Raw genomic sequence first — 19853 nt, forward strand, 5'->3', positions numbered from 1 at the left:
CCCGCTATGCAGATGCAGGCCGGCTGGGTGTTACGTTGAAAACAGGCGGAGTTTAAACACAAAATTTACAATTTTAAAACGTCCAAAACTGTCATTTAGAGCACTGGCTGGTTACTTCATAACTTCAGTTTGCACATTTTGCAATAAAACAAAAATCATTTTCTCAGAAATGTATGTTTTTTTACTCTTTTTCTCCTTTTGCTCTCTGCCAACTTTTGTGGAAGCTTAAAGCTTTGTTTGTTAGACTAAAAATGTTATTGTTTCTACCATATGTAAAGATGAATTATGTTAATTCTTTGTTCTGGGCATGAGGGAGAGGTCACTCTGAGCAGCATGCAAGGCCTGTTTGGGAACAAATTACCTAAGGGAGAGTTCTTGGTGTCAAGAATGACTGATGGGCTTGTTATTGCAGTAGTAAACTTGCAGGCTGCAGATTCATGATATCCTGAGTCCTGCCAGGTCGCATTGACATTAGTTCAGCAGTCCAGTTTAGCTCAGGAATGGGGGAGTTGACCGGAGTGATGAAATTGTTATGGTACAAACTGTCACGTAGAACAGTTTGATTTCCTGCAGATGATAGCTGATTCTGTATTCCTGGAACTGCGCTTGAGAATCAATGTTGTGAGTGCCAAAATGTGCGTAAGTGAAAGGGTACATCTGATTTGTCAAAAAGTCTCACATACACCACAATGATATGACTGTTGTATATATATCTTGAGTAATGAAAAAGATATTGGGATTCTTTGGGATTTTGAATGAAGATGTATTCAGAGATGTGTTCTGAATAAAAGGTCCCCCGCGTCGGCTTTGAGAGGAAACCAGTTGTCTCTTCATCATTTTTAAATTAGGAAACTTTCTTCTCCCACACTTGTTCCTTCTTTTCTCATGGAGCGTCACAGTTACTTTTTTAACAATTAAATAGGGCGCATTATAAACGAAAGCTACTCATTGAAGCTGTCGTGGCTTACAGCCACAGGAGCTAAGCTTTTTTTTTTTTTTGGTGAAGAGAGGAGCGGGTGGCAAGACAATCGCATAAGTGGTGATGATTGGCTAAGGTAGAGTAATAAGCTTTCATTGTAACCAATCTGAGGCCGTGTTCAATTGGCACACAAACCACAAATGCACACAACAGCCCTGCTCAGGCAAACTAGCAGATGTAAGCTGCAACAATGACAAGTCTAGATGGAAAATTGCTTTTTCAAAGGGGAAGTACATGTGTAAGTACATGTGGAAGTACATGTGAAGTAAATATTAAAAGTCTGGTGTAAGTAGGCTTCTTGTCTATGTAATTCCACTTTATGCAACTGGCTTGTGAAAAATAAGAAAAAATCTAAATTCATAGACATATTTCAACTTAAAAAAAAAGTAACACAATAGTTACTTTCCATATTAACTAGTTACTTTTAAAGTGGAGTAACTCAGTTACTTTTTGGGAGAAATAACTAGTAACTATAACAAATTACTTTTTCAGCAGTCTTATATCCTTTGTGTTATATTCAGTGTCTAGTATTAAAATATTATAAAATGACATGCGTACTTGTCAGACAACAAGACAACTTGTATAATTTCTGCCTCATCACCAACGGAGAAGCAGTCGAAGTAGGGAGGGGCTGAAAGACAACACACACATACTCAGGGGGAGAAAAGAAGGCTGTGCGCTCTCTGCAGAGGAGGAAACAAGTGAGAAGCTAGTTTTATCTGACCAATCAGGTTTTATCACTCAGACAGTAGTTTGTTGTTGTTTCAAGAGCTAACTGATAGCTAAAGACTATGTAGGTGCCTAGAACGTCTTTTGCGTTAACAACAGCTGTCACTCAGCAGTATTACTATAATATTGGTTAAAAGAAAAAGCTACTTTGAGGAGATGTGTGATGATGAGATGCATTGGGGCCAATGAAAATGCAGTTATGTTTCTATCAATTAGCTGTTTTAGAGGTTACAATGAAGTAAATAGCCTGTCACCAACAAATCATTATGTAGACTACATCACATTTCTCTGTCAAAAATTGTCTCCTCAACTAGAAATGTAGGTTTTTATGTTTCAATTTAGTTTAAGATATAATTTTATGAAATGTTTTTTTTTTTTTTTTCCATTCTTTCAAGTGTGTGTGTCTCTGAATACATTTATATACTTTAGCTGTACTACCTGATTTTGTGAAATTAGACTGAAATCAGTTGGACTGAAAAATAAAAAGAGCTGTAAAAAAGCTGTGAAATTTGAAATATAACATTAGTTCCCTGACATTATTCCTAATAGATTATAGTTCTGGATAGGCTATGTATATATTGACCAATCAAAGTGTGAAGATTGTGATTAGCAACAATCCTTATAATACAGTCTACCGAGGCTCTTGAAGTCTCATTTTCTCTCAAATGACTTCTGTTGTGCTGAGCTGTTGACTGAATAATCATTTTTGTTTTTAATATAAGGAGAAAATAACATGTAGTGCATTTTGAAATATTTTTGTGGGTTTTTTAAGTTCAAAGATGCCTTGTAAAAAAACAGTCAAAGATAGCGGATTGTTAACCAACTGGGTTGGAAAGAATACAACATGTAAGAACAAAAATACTAAGGCTTCATATAGTCAACAAATAGCTGTTGGGTAGTGGACTTATGTTGATATGAATTTTACAAGCAACCAGTTTAACCTGTTAAATTATATAACTTAAGTAAATCAAGTATAGCTCCACAGTTATAAGGTCTACATGCAAACGTATGGTACTGATGTAAAGGTAATACGTAAAACAATACGGCTCCCTGGTTTAATTCAGAGCTGTGTACTTTAAAGCACAATGTTAGAAAATTGGAGAGAAAATGGCGCTCTACACACCTAGACGATTCCTACTTAATCTGGAAAAATAGCCTATTGTTGTATAAAAAGACACTTCACCAAGCCAGAACAGCTTATTTCTCATCATTCATAGAAGAGAACAAGAATAATCCTAGGTTTCTCTTTAGTACAGTTGCTAAACTTACACACAGTCATAGCTCTGTTGAGTCATCCATTCCCTTAGATCTCAGTAGTCATGACTTTATGGGATTCTTCTTAAATAAAATTGATTCTATTAAAAATAACATTTGACATACTCCCGAAGATGATTATTTAATGCTCAGCAAGTGAGACAACATTGGAAGTAACTGTAGAACCTGATCTGTGTTTAGACTGTTTTGAGCCTGTGGAGCCTCCTAAATTATCAAATATATTAGCTTCATCTAAACCTTCAAATTGTATGTTAGACCCAATCCCAACCAAATTATTTAAGGAAGTGTTCCCTCTGATTACCAGCCCCATTTTAGATATGATTAATCTATCTTTAGTAAATGGATATGTACCACAGGCTTTTAAGGTAGCTGTAATTAAACCTTTACTTAAGAAACCTTCGCTTGATCGAGATGACTTGAAAAATTACAGACCAATATCCAATCTTCCATTCTTATCTAAAATTCTAGTGAAAATGGTAGCTAATGAAATATGTGAGCATTTACACAGCAGTGACCTGTTAGAAGAGTTTCAGTCAGGCTTCAGAGCTCATCATAGCACTGAAACAGCTCTGCTGAAAGTCACTAATGATATTCTTATGGCCTCAGATAATGGACATGTGTCTGTACTTTTCCATGAATCCTGATGAGCCCAACCAGTTAGATAGACTACAAGCATGTCTTGAAGACATAAAAACTTGGGTGACTTTAAATTTTTTGCTTATAAATTCAGACAAGACAGAAGTTGTCGTCTTTGGACTGGAGTCTTTAAAAAAGAAACTGCTTAGTCAATCACTTAACCTGGATGGCATTAAATTGACCTCCGATAATAAGTAAAAAATCTTGGTGTTATTTTTGACCAGGACATTTCATTTACATCCCATAATAAACAGGTTTCTTGGATTTCCTTATTTCACCTCCGGAACATTGCCAAAATTAGAAATATCCTATCCAGGATTGACGCTGAAAAACTAGTCCATGCATTTTTTACTTCAAGGCTGGACAATTTTAATTCTTTACTACCAGGATGTCTACAAAATGCAGTTAAAAGCCTTCAGCTGATTCAAAATGCTGCAGCAAGAGTTCTGATGAAAATTAAAAAAATAGATCATATTTCTCCTATTTTAGCTTCCCTCCATTGGCTCCTTGTTAAATCCAGAATTGAATTTAAAATCCTCCTCCTCACATATAAAGCCCTTAATGATTTAGCTCCATCATACATCAGAGATCTGATTGTTCCATATGTTCCTAACAGAGCACTTCGTTCTCAGACTGCAGGTTTACTGGTGGTTCCTAGAGTCTCTAGAAGTAGAATAGGAGGCAGATCCTTTAGTTATCAGGCTCCTCTCCTGTGGAACCAGCTCCCAGTTTTGGTCCGTGAGGCAAACACCCCTGTCTACTTTTAAGGCTAGGCTTAAAACCTTCCTTTTTGATAAAGCTTATAGTTGGAGTGGCTTAGGTTATCCTGAGCTATCTCTGTAGTTATGCTGCTATAGGCTTAGGCTGCTGGAGGACATAATGACCACTTCACTCTCTCCGCTACATTCTCACACTACTCTCCAATTTTGCATTATTTGCTGTTATTTCAGTTTTTAACTTTATATTCTCTCTCTTTTCTCTTCCTAGGAGCTACACCTGGCCTGACTCTGTGTCTACCTGTGACACCTTTCTGGAGGGGGGCATCGTCCAACCTTCTGCTGGCTACAACTTAATGCTCACCCTCTACCAATGATCCACTTGGCCCTGTCTTTCAGTGTTTAACCCTTTCTCTCTCCTAGACATAGCAATCGACTGAGCTTTTACTGTAACTAATTATATGTGCTCTCTTTCAGACTCTAACCTTGAAAACTGGCTCAGAGTTTATCTGTTCTTTCTTTCTAGATGAAATGACTAAAGGAGCTACATCCATTACCATTTACTTTTCCTTTCCATAGAAAGTACTCCTGGATTAGTGCTTCTGTATTCTTTTGTGTCTCTACTCTGTTCTCTCAAACCCCCAGTCGGTCGTGGCAGATGGCCGCTCACACTGAGCCTGGTTCTGCTGGAGGTTTCTTCCTGTTAAAAAGGAGTTTTTCCTCTCCACTGTCGCTACATGCTTGCTCAGTATGAGGGATTGCTGCAAAGTCATCGCCAGTGACTGTCCACTGTCGCTACATGCTCATCCAGGAGGAGTGAATGCTACAAGTCACTAACTGGATGCAATCTGCTGGGTTTCCTTAGATAGAAAAACCTTTTATCCAATTTTTAATAAATAACTGAATCTGACTGCACTGTTCAATGATTAGGATTAATTGGAATGTATGTACCTGACTTTGTGAAGTGCCTTGAGACAACATGTGTTGTGAATCGGCGCTATATAAATAAACTGAATTGAATTGATATATTCTGCCTGTCACTGCCACAAATTGAGCTCAACCCTGCTGCAATTCAATCAATTTCTCGGCACGTTTGCAATGTAATGCAATGCAGACGTGCACAGCGCCTCCCACCGAACAAGATGGGTAGCTTGGTCAGCAGGGAGCTGAGGAAGAGCGGCTGCTGACGTCACTCTTCTGCGCCCGCAGGTCGGAATGCTTTTTCGTTTTCGAGTTCTGGGCAGTATTTTGCGGGCAGACCACGAAAACGAAAAAGCAATGTCTGCTTTGTTTTCTTTTTGATTATGGCATAAAATGTGCAGGCGTGAAGAAGAAAATGCAAATGCAAATAGGATAATTGATTACTAATTTTATTTATTGGTCAAATAACGCAGCCGCATTCTTAAAATGAAAAAGACATTTCTGGAAATGCTTTTTCATTTTCAAATTTTACATTTTAAATTGAATTTTGGTATCTATTTGCTGAGGCGTATTTTGAAAAATAAATCTCAAAAGTCTTTTTCTTTTTAATTTTAATTAAGTGAAAGAATGAGCAGTCTTGAAGAAGAAAATTAAAATGCAAATAGGATTATTGATTACTAATTTCATTTATGAGTCAAACAATGCAGCCACATTCTTAAAATGAAAAAGCATTTCTGAAAATGCTTTTTCATTTGAAATATGGTAACGATTTGCTTCCATACACAACGGACCGGCACAGTGCCCCCATTACTGTGGCAGCCGCACCAATCCGTCTGTCGATCTCCCGCTCCATTCTTCCTTCACTCGTGAACAAGACCCCGCGATACTTGAACACCTCCACTTGAGGCAGGAACTCCCCTCCAACCTGAAGAGGACAAGCCACCCTTTTCTGGTTGAGTACCATGGCCTTGGACTTGGAGGAGCTGATCCTCATCCCAGCCGCTTCACACTCGGCTGCGAACCGCCACAGTGCATGCTGTAGGTCTTGGCTAGAGGGGGCCAGCAGGACCACGTCATCCGCAAAAAGAAGAGACGAAATCCACTGGTCCCCAAACCAGACCCCCTCCGGCCCTTGGCTGCGTCTAGAAATCCTGTCCATAAAAGTTATGAACAGGACCGGTGACAAAGGGCAGCCCTGCTGGAGTCCAACATGCACCGGGAACAGGTCCGACTTAGTGCCGGCAATGCGGACCAAACTCCTGCTCCGCTCGTACAGGGACCGGATGGCCCCTAATAAAGGGCCAACGATTCCATACTCCTGGAGCACCCCCCACAGGGCATCACGAGGGACATAGTCGAATGCCTTCTCCAGGTCCACAAAACACATGTGAACCGGTTGGGCAAACTCCCATGAACCCTCGAGCATCCTGTAGAGGGTATAGAGCTGGTCCAGTGTTCCACGGCCGGGACGAAAACCACATTGCTCCTCCTGAAGCCGAGGTTCGACTATCGGTCGGGCTCTCCTCACCAATACCCTGATGTAGGCCTTACCAGGGAGGCTGAGGAGTGTGATCCCCCTGTAGTTGGAACACACCCTCCGGTCCCCCTTCTTATGAAGGGGGACCACCACCCCAGTCTGCCAATCCAAAGGCACTGTCCCCGTCCGCCACACAATGTTGAAGAGGCGTGTCAACCATGACAGCCCTACAACATCCAGAGACTTGAGCTACTCAGGGCGGATCTCATCCACCCCCGAAGCCTTGCCACCGCAGAGCTTTTTAACCACCTCGGTGACTTCAGCCTGGGTGATGAAAGAGTCCAACCCCGAGCCCCCAGCCTCTGTTTCCACCACGGAATGCGTGATGGCAGGATTGAGGAGATCATCGAAGTAGTCCTTCCACCGCCCGATAATGTCCTCAGTCGAGGTCAGCAGTCTCTCAGCCCCACTATAAACAGTGTTGGCGAAGCACTGCTTCCCCCTCCTGAAGCGCCGGACGGTTTGCCAGAAACGCTTCGTGGTCAACCGGTAGTCCTTCTCCATGGCCTAACCGAACTCCTCCCAGGCCCGAGTTTTTGCCTCTGCCACAGCCCGGGCCACAGCACGCTTGGCCTCACGGTACCCGTCAGCCACCTCAAGAGTCCCACCAGCCAACCACAGCCGATAGGACTCTTTCTTCAGCTTGACAGCATCCCTTACTGCCGGTGTCCACCACCGGGTTCTGGGATTGCCGCCGCGACAGGCACCGCAGACCTTACGGCCGCAGCTACGGGCAGCATTATCGACAATAGATACGGAGAACATGGTCCACTCAGACTCTATGTCTCCAACATCCCCCGGGATCTGGTCGAAGCTCTCCCGGAGGTGGGAGTTGAATACATCCCTGGCCGAGGGCTCCGCCAGGCGTTCCCAGCAGACCCTCACTATGCGCTTGGGCCTGCCAAGTCTGTCCGGCTTTCTCCTCCTCCAGCGGATCCAACTCACCACCAGGTGGTGATCAGTGGACAACTCAGCCCCTCTCTTCACCCGAGTGTCCAAAACATGCGGCCGAAGGTCTGATGATACGACAACAAAGTCGACCATCGACCTCCTGTCTAGGGTGTCCTGGTGCCAAGTGCACTGATGGACACCCTTATGTTTGAACATGGTGTTCGTTATGGACAATCCGTGACTAGCACAGAAGTCCAATAACAAAACACCACTCGGATTCAGATCGGGGAGGCCATTCCTCCCGATCACGCCTCTCCAGGTGTCATTGTCGTTCCCCACATGGGCGTTGAAGTCCCCCAGCAGAATAATGGAGTCCCCGGGAGGGGCACTATCCAGCACCCCCGACAGGGACGCCAAGAAGGCCGGGTACTCCGCACTACCACTCGGCCCGTAGGCTGAAATGATAGTCAGAGACCTCTCCCCAACCCAAAGGCGCAGGGATACGACCCTCTCATCCACTGGTGTAAACCCCAACACAAGACGGCTGAGCTGGGGGGCAACAAGCAAACCCACACCAGCCCGCCGCCTCTACCCGTGGGCCACTCCAGAGTAGAAGAGAGTCCAACCCCTCTCAAAGAGATGGGTTCCAGAGCCCACGCTATGCGTGGAGGCGAGCCCGACTATTTCTAGTCGATATCTCTCGACCTCCCACACAAGCTCAGGCTCCTTCCCCCCCAGCGAGGTAACATTCCACGTCCCTAGAGCCAGCCTAAGCATCCGGGGATTGGGCCGCTGAGGTCTCCACCTTCGTCCGCCACCCAATCCTCTTTGCACCGGTCCCTCACGGTTCCCCCTGCAGCTGGTGGGGCCACTGGGGGATGGCCTCGCGTCTCTCGTTCGGGCTTGGCCCGGCTGGGTCCCGCGAGGAGCAACCCGGAGCAACCCGGCCACCAGGTGCTCTCCGACGAGTCCCGACCCCAGGCCTGGCTCCATGGTGGGACCCCGGCTCCGCCGTACCGGGCGACGTCACGTGCCTCGATATTTTGGTCCTCATAAGGGATTCTTGAACCACTCTTTGTCTGACCCATCACCTAGAGCCTGTTTGCCATGGGAGACCCTACCAGGGGCATTTAGGCCCCAGACAACATAGCCTATATGATCATTTGAGCACTCAAAACCTCCACCACGTTAAGGTGGCGGTTCAAGGAGGGGTATATATTAAGATGTATTGTAGTAAAATGTAGGTTAATTGATAGCTAATTTTTTGCCTCTGGAAGGAAAGTGATGGATCAGATAAGATGGACACAGAAATAGCAAGAGACACAGCTACTGTCAACACAGGGAGGATTAGACAATGAGGAAAAAGAGACAATAGACAGAAGAAAAAAAAAAGAAAATGTATACAAATAATCACAAAACACAAACACACACAAACAGTGCAGTGTCAGTAGGCTTTATGTTTTCTTATGGTGACATGCAACACTAACGTAATATGTGTCAACAACTCATCTTCGTTTTATTGTCTGCAGTTCCATGTTACAGTTTGATGCGACTGTGTTGTTCTGAATGGACGGTCTTAACCTCCACTGCAAGTACAGAACATCCAGGCTACTTTAGTTATTAGGGCCTTTATTACTGTACACTAAAAGGTTGTATTCTGCCCCTCTATTTATTTTTGTTTAACAGTGTAATTGTGTTAAAACAAACTGCTTTCAGTGGTCTATCTCTCTAATTTACATATTTTACTCATACGCAGGCTTGAATATCTGATACCTCCTTATATTGAAAGGAGTCTTGTGGAGTGAAATTCTGAACACAAAATATTTAATACACACATTCACGGTGCTGTGTTCTATATTATAGTTTTTGCTAGATTTAACTATATTTTTCAATGTTTTCTATTTTTTTACTGTAAAAAGTGTGAGATTCTTGCTTATAATCTGCCATAGAATCCTGATATATGTGTCCTTTTTTTACTTCAAGACCCTGCTCCTTTTAGTTGTGTCTGCACGGTCCTGGGTTGGAGTAAGTTCTACGGTAGATGAGCAGTGATTATTAGAGATGGCAGCTTAAGTACGTGCTTTAAACTGTGAACTAATTCCCTTAAGGCCACACTTTAAAGTGTGAAAAAACAATCATGTGACATGAGATGCTTGAAGCAGCAACTACTTTATTCCCTGAATTAAACCTAAACTGGTATGCAATTTTATGAGTGGAGCACCAGTCTTGGATTTCTCAATATATAGTAATACCATCTTTAACAAGGAGCAGTGAAAGTTTGTTCTCAAATGGATGATAATCAACCTGAGTTTGGAAATAACTATTTGACTTTACACATAAATACAAATTTGCAAAAAGGACTCCCATTTAGATTTCATTTAGGAATAAAATCCTTATGATTAAAAAATTTCCAAAGCCCATGTCCTGTATGATTACATCAACTATATGCCATGTGTGCCTTTTGCTTTCATGTTTTTCCTTGTAAATGTGAATATTTGTCAATGCTCAGTCATACACAAATCCACAAACAGAAGTTTCAAACATGTGCCATGCTTGATATGTAATAGAATTCTTCAGTTAAAACAACAACACAAAAAAAAGAGTTTTAAATGTGAGCGCCAATGAGGTCACTGGTGTTGAAGCTTCCAGTAACTGAACCAATTTTTTGCAACAATTGGCTTGTGTGCTTCAGTGCTTCACCAAAGCCGTTGCCCATCGGTAGTGATTATCGCCGGAGGAGCCAGGTTTGCTAGGAGGGTTGTGTTTTTTTTTCCAGAAATGAGGAAATTCTTATTCCCCCCAATTTAATGCTCCGAGATCACAATAGATGCAGCAGGGCTGTTTTGTTTGATGCAGTGTTGATTACTTATTGGTTGCAGCTGGTGGGACAATCCTCCAACTCCAGAACACCGGACTCAATTTGCAGTTAGACAGACTGACACACACACACACACACAGCAAGAAAACCAAAGATTGTGGAAGATATGCAAACAATGTTGCTTTCCAAATGCTCACTCTCTACATCGCACTGCTTTCTTTAAAGGTAATGAACTACCTTGGGATGTTTACAATGGACAGCAAAGGTTTAAACCAGTGGCGGATGCTGGTCTTTCAAGGAAGGGAAGTTCAATTTCGGCCTACATCATAAAATGTGTCGGTTTATTTATACGTAAATTCTACCCTCCGTTCCTTTTCAAGAAAATGATCTGTGACCCTGTCATACCAACAAGGCATCTTTTCCAGGGACTTGACTAGTGTCCTCTTAATGGCCGGCAGAGCTAGGCTGCTTAAACGGCCTTGGCCCATGGTGTTGTGGGTGTAAGACTTGAGACGCTTTAAACAGGAGAAGCTCTTCTCTACACCTGCAGATGTAGCTCCAATCGTTGCCACTAATGACAATAGTTTGAAGACCTCAGGCATTGCACTGTCCAACTCCATGTCTTTCAGAAACAGCAAGAAATCACATAGCTTTCCCCTATTGCCCTGCAAGTCCTGGTTTGAATATAGGACTTAAAGTTCAGACCTCAGTCTCCCTGAATCAAAGAACTGGCCAAAACGTTTCAGGACACTCTGAAATGCCTCCTCTGGAAACACTTGTCACTTCTCATCAAATTTCCCTGGATTGACCAATTCCAAGAAGCGCAGACTTTCCAAATTTGCAAAACGTTTAAACTTCAAACTGTGGATTGAGTATCAAATAATCCAGAAAACACTCTGACTCAGAGTAAGGATCCTTAACCCCTAAATAGTGCACGAGGGGACCTTTCAAACACAAGACAAGGATGTTGTGACACTCCTGAGAGGAGAAGTAAATAATATTGAGCATTTTATTTCAGTGGCATGTTTTGTTGGAAATCCTTACATAGCCCAGCAAAAGTAGCTACGTTCCTTTACTTGTACATAGTTTGTCACATCACAACTGTTGGGGTCATCCATTTTGGGGAAATAGACCGGCTGGGCTGCGCAGTTCGACATGTGCAGCTCAACAAACATCGCAGCTCTGACGTCACCCGGGAATATAAAGCCTGCGGAAAGTACACTTTCGTTGCATCTCCAGCGTGTCTCACGGGACGACACAACAGGCGCATATCTGGAGAGACAAAAGTTTGCACTTTTCCTTCACACTGGCCATTCCCAGAAGAGTTTAAAAGCTGGAAATCTGTCTGATACAAGAAGGTCAGAAGATTCATAACTGATCGAAGACCCCACCAACACTCTGACACAGATGCAAACCCCACAGAGGTTTTATTTTCAAGAGACCCCTTGTTGGTGCAGTCGACTGTAACGGTTCTTCATATTTTCTCCGTTTTGGATGAATGAGAAGTTTACCGTTCTTTTTTTTTTTTTGAGTTGATCACGGACACCTGATCCCCCCATATTCTTCTTCAGACCTACGACCCATCCTCAACCGATGTAGAGAAGAAGTCAATGTCAAAGTAGTTTATTTATTTTTTTATATTAAATTGGATAGGTGTATTGTAGAATATAAACTATCTATGTGTGTAACTGGAATGTGCAGATAGAGGTCATAAATTGGTGAAGGACAGGGGGAGTAGCGAATAGGGAGTGCAAGGTCATAAATTGGTGAAGGACAGTGGGGTGCAGCGGACAGGGAGTGCCGGAGACAAGATAAGATGAGTCTGCTGGAAGTAATAACAAGAAGCACTCCTTATTTGGACATAAGGAACTGTTATGCTATACAATTGAGTGATATGATATATGTAAAAAAGGAAATGTTGAACATACCCTGGAGACTTAATAAAACGAGCTGGAAGCAGAGAGAGAGCAGAGTTGTTGCTCGCAGGTGTTGGCTGGGTGGCTGGGGCATCTCTCTCTCCCTCTGAGCAGAGGCGAACTTCAGCTGATTGTATTTTGTGTTTATTTCACTCTTTTGAAACCTGTGCCCAAATCAACGGACCTGGGGAAGCAGAGACGGCTTCGACAACTTGGGGGTGTCGTCCGGGATTTGGGAAAACAGGTGAAAATTGGGATCACTGACAAGGACCAACAGACACCGGACACAGGCTAGCCAAAACTACAGAAAAGGTAAGTAGAACCTGTTTTATCAAACTCTGCTTTTGGATAGGCTAAATTAATATTGTGAAAAATAACACCGTAAGAATAGGAAGTCCTGTGAGTTTGAGACGTTTTTCTTAAGAGCCGTGAACAGAAGTTATTACAACTGTAAGACCGGCCATGAGCTGTGAGCTGGACACACACCCCAGCAAGACCAGACAATATTTATAGTTTAAATGAATGAGCTGTGAGCTGGACACACACCCCGGCAAGAACAGACTAATTAGGAAAACACGAGTGAATGAAAGCTGTTGAGTGGAGAAGAACGCCAAGCAGCGAGCGGCTCCCATTGCGGGTTAAAAATAAAAAAAACGTTGGGAAAGGCCCGGGGGACTGGATAAGTGTTCGGTGTGGTAAGCTGACGGTGATAACAAGGACCGGCCACTGAAAACAGGCTCCTGGGGGGTGGATATGTTCTGAAAGAACCTTCAATTAGACCGGGAACTCGGGACATAGCGTGCCACACGTCCCGGTCAGCCAGAACTGAATGAGTGAGTGACTGAGATAATGCATTAAATATATCTTTTAGAAAAAAAGGATAGTAGTTGTCATAAGATGGAAGGTGAATTTTATAGAGAAATAGATAATAGTGGACAGGAACAGAATGGTCCATAGAAGAGCATAGAGAACCAGCTGCTAATAATGAAAGCTGCTATTAAAAAATCACATGAACATAAAGAGGAGCAGAAGTTGGTTAAATGGATGGATTCTAAAATAAATGAAGAATTGTCAAAAGATGGAAAATGCAAGACAGATAGAGAGAATGTTGGCAAGTGGTTCTGGTTGAAGATGAAACAGTCAAAACAGGAGAAAGAGTTGGCTGACAAACAGTGTAGAGACAGCAGGTGGTTGGGCAGAGGAAAGTGGAAGGAACTTACAGACAAAGCAGAAAAGGATGAGAAATTTTGGTCACAGATGGGTTTGCTGTGCTATGACTGAGAAAAGAGACAGGAAAAGCAGACAGATTAAAGATAGCAGTACAGTTGAAATGCCGCCATCATATGCACTTGCAACCTGAAACCACCGCGCACAGAGGCATTCTCTCGGCTTTCCATCGGTGGAAATCCTGGGTCTCCACTCTGGCGCCCTATGTACCTCCTCCTGACCCCCCGCATGTCACCTTGTTTTATGATAGAAACAATTGTGAATGCTACCAGGAAAGCTTTGCTGACGAGTTAGAGGGTACGCACTGGGACATTGTCACCACAGACATTTATGTAGCACCAGAAGGAGTGGTGGCCGAGGTTCACTTGGCTGAAGAGCAGGAAGTGTGGTTTAGGATGTGGTCTGATGGCGTGCCTCATGTCTCTTTGGCTCTGCACCCAGGTCATGAAGCACGTGAACTTGGAGGTGTGTTAAAACGCTCCCTGAGCCTACAGGATTGGCAGCCTTTGGTAACCCCCAACCTTTTTTACTCGCCCTCAGGGAACACCTATCGCATATTCAACCACTCCACGGATGTGGGCATGCTGGAGCATGTTCAGTTAGACAGACACCATGGTAGGGAAAAAACAGACCATCCGCTGGCAGCTGCTATTGTGGAAAAAATGCCTTCCACCCTCTGGGCAGAGGGGCCCACAGATGTAGGCCTGATTCAATGTTCCCCCATTACCTTTCAGTTGACCACCAACCAACCAATATGGAACCCCCAATACCCTCACAAACCAGCAGCAGAACTTAGCATTAAAGATACAGTGGCAGGCCTCTGGAACTCAGGTGTTTTAGAGTCCGCACATTCCTCTTCATGGAACACACCCATTCTGCCAGTGGAGAAAAAAGGGATGGGTAAACGGTGCATGGCACATGATTTACGGGCCATAAATGCAGCTTTGGCCACCCCTACCGTTCCCGTGCCCAATCCCTATGTTGCTCTGACAAATCTTAACCCTGACCATTGCTGGTTTACCTGCATTTACCTAGCCAACGCATTATTCTCCCTTCCTTTAGCTGAGGAATGCAGGGACATTTTCGCATTTACCTATAAATCCCATAGGTATAGATACACTCGTTTGCTGCAGGGATATGCGCTTTCTCCAGGAATCTTCAATCAGGTTCTGAAAGACTCTCTCCAAGATTACCCATTACCACCAAACACCACTGTGATTCAGTACATGGATGACATTCTCCTCGCAACACCCACTGTGGCTTAATGCCTTGAGGCAACAGCAATTGTCCTGTCGCATTTGGCCAAAAGAGGCTACAAGGTTAGCAAAGCCAAACTCCAAATCTGCAGATGCCAGGTTGACTTTCTGGGCAGAGTTGTTTCCCAACCTGGCACAGGGATGTCCCCAGCTCACCAATCTGCAGTTTTGTCCCACCCACAACCACTCCTGGTTAAGGACATGTTGTCTTTCCTAGGTCTCACAGGGTATAGCAGATCTTTTGTGCCCAGCTACACCGACCTCAGTGCACCCCTTAGAGATCTTGTCAAAAAACAGGGCATGAGAAACCTCACTGCCCCACTTGAATGGACCAGAGAAGCTGAAGAAGCGTTCATTAACTTAAAAACCAGCCTCTCGCAAGATGCACATTTCGCACACCCAGATTAAACGTTGCCCTTCCAGTTGGATGTTTCTGTCACAGCACACACGGCAAATGGTGTGCTGTTCCAGAAAAAAAGTTGGAATAAGAACAGTGCTAATGTACATAAGTGTAATGTTGGACAATATAGAACAAAGACATCATGAGTGCACCCGACACGCAGCAGGGATGGCTAAAATAATCCAAAAAACAGCTCACGTAGTGATGGGACATCCTCTTAACATATTGACATCACATGGTGTGGTGGCCTTTGTGAACTCTCAGGCTTTCACACTCTCACCATTGAGACAACAGAGGCTGAGTAAGGTGCTGGAGGCCCCAAACATCACATACACACATGAAGGAATAAACATGGCAGATAGAATAATTACCGGTACACCACATGTCTGCGCAGAAAAAGTGGAGTTCAATGAAAAAATCAGACCAGATCTACAAAGTACATTCCTAACAGACGCCTGAAACCTGTACACAGACGGGTGCTGCTTCAGACATGACACAGAAGGACTTAAGGCAGCATACGCAGTGTTGGAAGACACAGGGACAGATTTTGTCACAGTACAGGCAGAGGAACTGACAGACGCACAATCAGCGCAGAGAGCAGACGTTTTGGCAGTAATAGCTGCTCTGGAACTAGGAGCAGGACAGAAGGTTAACATCTACACAGATTCTGCATACGCTAGAGGAGCGGTACATGTAGAACTCAAACAGTGGCTGAGGACAGGATTCAGAACTGCAGGACAGAAACCCATTAAACATGAACAGGAAATGAGAAAGTTGGCTGAAGCTTTGTTGCTCCCTCAAGAAGTAGCCGTCATTAAATGCAGAGGACATGACAGCAGTAACACCAGAGTAGCACAAGGGAACCAGGCAGCTGACCAGGCAGCTAAACAGTGTGCAGGATATCAGCCCATGCACATAATGCTGTGTTCAGAAGCAGGGTGGACACCAGAACCCACCCTGGAAGAAGTAATGAAATTACAAAAGGGGGCCTCTCCTGAGGAAAAATCCGTTTGGAAGGCCCGAGGGGCTCAGAGGATCAGAGTGGTCTCTGGAGAAGCCCAGACGGATGTCCCATCTTGCCACCAGGTCTTACCAAAGTAGCCCTAGAAGAAGCACATGGAGTAGGACATGTGGGAACAACGCAAATGTTGAAAAATCTCGAACACTGGTGGCACCCTTTTTTGAAACCAATGGCAGTGCATTGGATTAATTCATGTGAGATGTGCAGGCAGTTCAATGTTAGACCAACCTTGAAGCCAGCACCTGGAAAGTTCCCAATAGACACAATAGCAGGAAAAGAGGTTATCATTGATTATACAGACATGACTGAGAGAGTAAATGGGTTCAGATATCTGTTGGTGTGTGTGGATGCATTTACTGGATGGCCGGAGGCATGGCCTACAAAAAAGGAAGACAGCAAATCTGTGGTGAAGTGTTTGATAAATAATTATATCCCTAGACACGGTTTTCCAGCTAAAATACGGTCTGACAACGGAACACATTTCAAAAATGAGGAACTCAAGGAAGTGGAACGATTCCTGGGACTGAAACACTCATTTGGCACTGTGTACCATACACAGTCACAGGGGAAGGTTGAAAGAATGAATCAAACCCTTAAAACCAAATTGGCTAAAATCTGTGCACAGACCAAAATGAATTGGGTTACTGCTTTACCATTAGCTCTGATGTCTGTACGGAGCTCTATAAATCAGGAACATGGTTTGACCCCACATGAGCTGCAAACAAGGAGGCCCTTTCTATTCCCCCAAACAAGGTTACCGTTTCTCACTGAGTGTGAACAATCTATGTCTCATCGTGATTATTACAGATCTCTCCACAGTCTTGTTATAGCTTTCTCCAAACAGATCCCAGCAGAACCATAGACCAGGGTCGGAACCACCACCTCGGAAGCCGAGTGGGTCCTCCTGAAAGTCATCAAAAGAAAGTGGTCAGAGCCAAGGTGGACCGGTCCATTTCAGGTCACAGAGAGGACAACCCATGCAGTCAGGCTGATGGGCAAAGGTGCTACTTGGTATCACTGGAGCCAGAATCCAGGAGCAGAATCACCTCAACGATCCCTTTCTCAGGTTCAGGAGGATCTGAGCGAAAACACAGGAAAAGACAATCTCACTTCTCTCACCCAAGAAGGGGCAGAATAATCCCCGGGTGAGAGAAATTAGCCCAGGGTTAGTCTGCCCTGAGAGCTGAAGACAGAAGAAGAATAGCAGAAGAAGAGACGGAAGTGATTGAGTTTCCCTCTCACTAGGAGTGGTAGAGTTTCCCTCCCACCCCAGAAGACACTGTTCGGCGAACATTTTATATTTTATACTACATTTTGATTTTTTTGTATCTTTTTTCAGGTTATGATTTAACTTTATATGTTTATGTTTTAAGTTTCATAAATTTTAAGAAAAATGAGTACCCAAAGCAAGGGAACTAGACTCTCTAGGAGTTTCATCATTGGTGGTGTGTTTCTCTCAGTATTCATTGTTACGTTTATCTTAGGGTATTTTTGTGAACTTCCATTCCAAACATGTTCTGAAAACCACTCCGGGAAGGTGTCCAAAAGGTCTAGTAAGAAATGCGTTGACCCATAACACACCCGGGGGGGTGAATCCTTTACTTTTGTCCATGAAGTCATTGTCGCGCGGCTTACATGCACAATTGCATTCTGGGGGTACGGTAATTTATTTCATTTTGGGAGTAGAGGTATCAGGAACAGACCCTAAGCCAATAATAAAAGTTAATTTGAATAAAGAAACTTATCAGGTGCAGGCCACCAGGCCTCCAGCTGTCCCTGAACCACTGGTCCCACAAGGAGGGGTAATAAAAGTAGACTGTAATACCACCACATCTGGGAAAGTGATAGGACTTTGGGCACGATCAGGATTATATTACTACTGCGGAGGACATAGACTTCTCACTAATATACCAAATAACACCATAGGAATATGTGCAGTGGTCAGATTGCAGGCCCTGTTGATTTTAATTGGCCCTAATATTACCTCTGTGACATATCAACAAAATAAGGCACTGGCACTCACTCGTAGGAGGAGAAGACATATTATGAAAAGAAGCGCTCCAACCACTTTTGACTTGAGTCATGGTTCCCCCACCTATATAGATGCAATTGAAGTTCCGTGAGGAGTCCCTAATGAGTATAAACTTGCGGACCAAATATCAGCTGGATTTGAAAACATCCCTATTATAGCTGCCTTGTTCCCAGTAACGCCCAACAAAAACGTAGACCGCATTAAGAATCAGACATTTTTTAGACATTGAATTTAAAACACTGAATTTGTATCCTGTGCAATTATGTATGTGAATTTTTGTACTTAAAATTTGCCAGCAAAAATTCACCTGCAAGAATTCGCCTGAAAAAATTCACCTGTAGAAATTCACCTGCAGAAATTCGACTGCAAATGTGTTGACCTTCTGGTGACTCAAGCCAAAGCAATCAGCACTCAATTGAGTCGAGCGTCTTTTAGCCAATCTGATTACGCTTATTTGATCACGAGACACACCATTGCCTTGGGCAGAGGCGAGTCTCTTAACAGTTTGCTGGATAGTGCCTTAATGAAGATCAGTGATGAGATTTTTCTGCCAAAAATATATTATTACAAAACGCCAGGTAATTAACACCCATTTGAATCTCAAATGTTGATTAAATTTTAAGTTCCTCAATCTCTTTCTTTAAAGCTTCTATTTCTTCTTTTAACTTACAGCTTTCATTTACTGCCATGTCAAGGTCAGTGGGTTCTAGGACAGAGCAATAGTCATGGTCCAAAGTAGGACTGCAGTCTGCTCTTCTGCTGGGTTATCTGGGTCAGGTCTCCTTACCTGGTCCCAGACACTTGGTCTTGGAGGCTGTAGAATAATCATTCCATTTAAACAATAACAGGACAACTCCTTGATTTACTGTCCTTCTTCCCCCAGCAGGTTTAGACTGGATGATCTGATGTGGAGTGAAGTGCAGACTGCAGACCTTGCTGCGAGGTGTTTCACTGAACCTGTCGCAACGAATACTCATTAACCACCGTCTTCTCAATTCAGCATCGCTTGGAAGCTGTGGAAACTTAAAAGATCATTATATTTTGAATATGCTGTGCACTTAGGGACCCAGCAGTGTTTATGATATTGTTTTACTTGGTTCTGAAACACGAGTTTGTCCTTCTTTGCAGTCATGGTTCCTCAAAGCGGAAGAAAGTAAGGCGCATTTCGCTCATGCGGATGTGATGTCAGCGTCGTACGTGCAAAGGGCCTATTGGTCATTACTTGAAAAAAGACAGTTTAGATACAGGGTTGATGTAGTTTTTTGTTGTTGTATGTTAGGGTCCTTCACTTGATTGCTGGTCAAGAAAGAAACCCAAAGATGATGAGAGCACACTGAAATGGACTTGTCAAAAAACGTTTCTAAATTTTTTGTTTACTTTGTTAAAACAGCTAAACTGCAACTCTGTTTTTTTTATATTAAAGTGGGCCATGTCTTGTTTTAATTTTATACAAATACGAGAAGGACTTAAAAAGGCCTGCGTGGTTCCGTGTTTGATTT

General features: G+C 43.4%; 1 protein-coding gene across 1 annotated transcript in view; it reads right to left on the bottom strand.

The window, feature by feature from the left end:
* The window catches only part of lrrn1 (leucine rich repeat neuronal 1), a 114944-nt gene that overhangs the window by 59655 nt on the left and 35436 nt on the right, over nt 1-19853 (bottom strand). The window lies entirely within an intron of this gene.

This window comes from Girardinichthys multiradiatus, chromosome 20 (assembly GCF_021462225.1).
Source record: "Girardinichthys multiradiatus isolate DD_20200921_A chromosome 20, DD_fGirMul_XY1, whole genome shotgun sequence".
NCBI classification, from domain to species: Eukaryota; Metazoa; Chordata; class Actinopteri; order Cyprinodontiformes; family Goodeidae; genus Girardinichthys; species Girardinichthys multiradiatus.